Source organism: Triticum aestivum, chromosome 3A (assembly GCF_018294505.1).
Source record: "Triticum aestivum cultivar Chinese Spring chromosome 3A, IWGSC CS RefSeq v2.1, whole genome shotgun sequence".
NCBI lineage: Eukaryota > Viridiplantae > Streptophyta > Magnoliopsida > Poales > Poaceae > Triticum > Triticum aestivum.
This window is the reverse complement of record NC_057800.1, coordinates 70,294,371-70,298,721: the sequence shown is the minus strand read 5'-3', so window position 1 is coordinate 70,298,721 and position 4,351 is coordinate 70,294,371.

Sequence of the window (4,351 nt, the reverse complement as noted above, 5' to 3'; positions counted from 1 at the left end):
CCCTCTCTTGCTCACGCTTCTTGCGCTCACGAGCCTCCTTCTCACGACGCTCCCGCTCCAATCCCCGTGCATAGGACTCCTCGAATAGGCGCTGCCTCCGTAACCAATCTGCACGTTGGTCCTCTTGGATATCTTTTGGTACCTCGTGATCTATCCAAGTGAAGTACTTGCAAAGTGGAGGAGGGGACTACATATAAACCATGATTTTGTTAGACATATGAGTGACAACTTGTTGATGTTTTTTATATGTACACCTAACATACCGGTGGTATGTCATATGCGTTAGTTGGCCTTCGACGATCATGTGCATAGTTGGGACACACGAAAAACCTTCTACCTTCTGTCCATGACTTGTTGCGGTCAGTGGACACCTTCAGCTTGCAAACATCACCACACCAACATGGTGGTGTGGGCACATCCTTCTCCTTCTTCTTGTCCAAACTAGCCTCCAACCACGTCTTCGGCATGTCCTCTTGGTCCGCGCACGGTGGCCTCGTCCTGGAACCGGATGAAGCCATGCCTACAAAAAGAACAATTGTTAGCACAAGACATTAAGAGAGCAAATGCATAAATGCTAGGATTGTATGAACAAATAATATACCATTATTATTAGATCAACCATCTGGATTAAACAAATAACCGAAGGCCGATCCATTATCAACCATTCCTCTACGACCACCTCTAGCACTTGTGCTTCCTCTTCAACCACGACCACCTCTAGCACTTGTGCCTGCTCGACCACCACCTCTAGCACTTGTGCTAGCTCGACCACCACCTCTAGCACTTGTGCTCCCTCTACGAACACTAGCACCTCTAGCACTTGTGCTCCCTCTACGACCACCACTACCACCTCTGACACTCGTTCTTCCTCGACCACCACCACCGTCACCTCTTCCACCTCTTTCACCATCGGTGCCGCCTCCACGACTTGTTTTTCTTTTTTTGGTTTTCTTTTTTTTGCATGTACGCTCATTGTGTCCCCCTTCACCGCACACCCCACAGTTGATAATGTCAGGAGCCTCCATGAAATGACCGCTACCAAATTGTTTCATGCCAGTGTATCCAGCCAGGTCATCCATATCACCCCTGAACCTCTTAGTTCTCCTTCTACCCTTCGTCTCCACCTTCAGAAGAGGGTCTGGCCTAATATGAGGGCCATGGTACTCAGGCCACTGTGATTGGTCCAAGAAAGGTTGAAATCTTGGCGCCCATGTCAACCTAGTAGCTTCCACATGGAACTCTTGCATCCTCATGGTTTTTCCATCATTAACATGTATGTTTCTCGCCTTCGCCGCCGTTATCAAATGCGAGCATGGCCAATGATACTTACTAGGCCTCTCGCACTGGCACCATCGAGTCTTCAGTTTCACCTCGAATGCAGCACCACCATATTGTCTACCATCTCGTGTTGTGCCACCTGGCTCATCAATTTGATAGATCATTTCAAGTCTATCGAATACGATAACTTGTTGTCGTGAAGACTTGCTTGCTTGTAACTGCAACCATTCATCAACCTTTTCCGGATAATCCTTTTTTTCACCTATCCATTTTGCAGTCTCTTCAGAATGCCTCTGAAAGTACTCATTAAGCTTGAAGAAGGTGTACTCCACTATTGCAGTCACCGGCAAAGCACGAGCACCCTTCAACACATTGTTGAAATATTCTACGAGATTGCTCGTCATGTCGCCATATCGCCAACCACCATCGTCATGAGCGCGTGCCCACTTGTGCTTCTCACTTAAATTCCTAGTTAAGAAGTCTTTTCCCCCTTCGTTCACCGCTGCAAAGAGTTTGTTGTACCGAGCATCGAAACCTTGGGTGGTGAAGGCCACACATACATGGGTAAGGTCTTTGCTGAGCTCCTTGCTCTTACATGCCCGGTAAAAGTTGGCCACGAAATGCCTCATGCACCATCTGTGGTGAAGCTTTGGAAATCCTGGAATAACAATGTCCATTGCCTTGAGTATGCCATGATGTCGGTCCGATATGATGCATACCTCCCTAGCCCCAATCACGTTGTGCCTAACATGACCCATGAACCACTCCCAGTTGTCTTGGTGCTCGGAAGGCACCAAAGCAAATGCACATGGCAACACGTTGTTGTTTGATGAGTGCGCCATTGCTACCATTAGTGTGCCCTTATATCTACCGGTCAAGAACGTGCCATCTATAGACAAGACCGGACGACAATGCTGAAACGCCTCCACACATTGTCCATAACTCCAGAAGGCACGGTGGAACACTCCCTCGTGATCCTCGACCACATGAAACATGCCCGGGTTCCTATGTGCAATGGCGGCCAACAACCTTGGGAGCTGGTTGTATGCTTCTTCATAACCACCGTACAACATCCTAATAGCATTTGCCTTTGCCTTCCATGCCTTCCCATACTTGACTTCATAACCAAATTGTTTTTTCACCGTCCGCATGAGAAACCTCACTTTCACAGTGGGATCAAAGGCTATGTCTTTCATCCATTTGTATCCAAGATACTCAGATGTGAGTTGACGGTGTGTCTTTCTAAGTCGTTTCGATGGCGGTTTGCATCTATGAGTGGTATCACAACTTATTAACACCCATTCTTCGGTTTCTTTAAGCTTTCTTGCATGAACCTTCCATGTGCATTCCTTTTGCTCACACACCATGGTGTAACTCAATTTCATGTCGGAGTGCTCAACATAAATTGGCCTATGGTTTCGAATGGCATAGTCAGCCAACCAAAACTTCAGCATAGGCAAGCTCAGAAACTTTAATCCTTTCTTCAAATAAGCATTCTCGTCCTCATTCTCCACCCTTGGTTCTCCTGGATCCGGGCATGGTGTTGGCTCAATCGCCGTCATTCTCATTCCACCGTCAACAACAGCTTTATGTGCAAGGCCGAGATCTTTAAATAAGTGAGTTCTTTTTTGTAAGCCCGTCAGCTCAAAGTGGATTTGGTTCTCCTCCTTTGTGAATCCATCCTCGTCCAACTGTTCAACTGGACCCTCGTCATCCGAGTCATACGCATATTGACGCCTAAAAGGCAAGTCACGATCCATGTCCTTTTGCGCTATGTACACATCCAAGTCACCAACATCATTGCCATGAAACCCTTCCTCTTGCTCTTCGTCGTCATCATAAGCATCTTCATCCTCTTGAATTACTCCGTCACTAGCAATCACCTCAACTTCATTTGCTTGGCTAGTTGGTGGTTGGCTAGAAGCATTGGGGGCATACAACTCAACCTCATTTGCTTGGCTAGTTGGTGGTTGGCTAGAAGCATTGGGGGCATACAACTCAACCTCATTTGCTTTGATAGTTGGTACACGGGGACATGGTGGGGGATAAACATTGGGGGCATCAACCACAACCCTATGCTCAACAAGTGGCACCATTGTCCTCTCGCTCATGTCATCCATTGGGGAAGAGACATGCCGGTTCAAATCAAAGGTAAACCGAGGAGATTCAGTGGTGGCAAACAATTCAAGTGACTTGTCTTCCGATTGGGATACTTTTTCCTTGTATACATCCCAATGCAAATACGAGGTGATAGGCATACTTTTCAAGCGAGATTTGGCTCCAACTCCAACATCATACCTTCCTATTAACTTAACATCAACATTGGTGTCCATCCACTTCAAGACTTGTCTCACTTTTGCAACAACATCCTCATAGCTAGGGCTTCTATCAAAAACCAATGGTTCCTCACCCGTGTCGGCATTGTTACTCAAGAATGCCTCCTTGTCAATGTAATGAACATTAACAAGTCTCTCCATCTAAAAATTACATGAATGCATTTAAGACCTCAATGAGAATTGGTGTTTATCCAAATACATCTTATTATATCCAAATCATATCAACACTAAATTATTGGTGATGACCACAAAAGTATCACTAATCACTAATTAACACACTAAGCAAAGTTAACCCTAATCACTAACTAACCCTAACCCCCAATCTTTCTACTCAACAAACATATATTCCTACTACACACCATGCATAGCACTATATTATCAAAGTTAACCAAGCCATTCACACTAACATAAGGGGGAGAAAACATGAACTAGGGTTCCACCAACATGTATAAAATGCAACCAAAAGGACAAGACTTAACAAAAAATAATTGGATGATTTGGGAGAGATTAACAAGAGCAACAAAGTGATGGAAAGATCCACCTAAGGGATGTACCTTTTGGAGAGGATTTGAGGGGGAGCTTGAGGGGTGAGAGAGAGTGGGGAGGCAGCAGCTCTTCTTCAAGCTCGGGCTGGATTGGGGAAAGTGTGTGGGGTGGGACCCACACACTCTCCCGGTGGGGTTATCCACTTACCGGGGCCAGACGCCAGGGACCCTGGCGTCTGGCCCCTTTGCCAC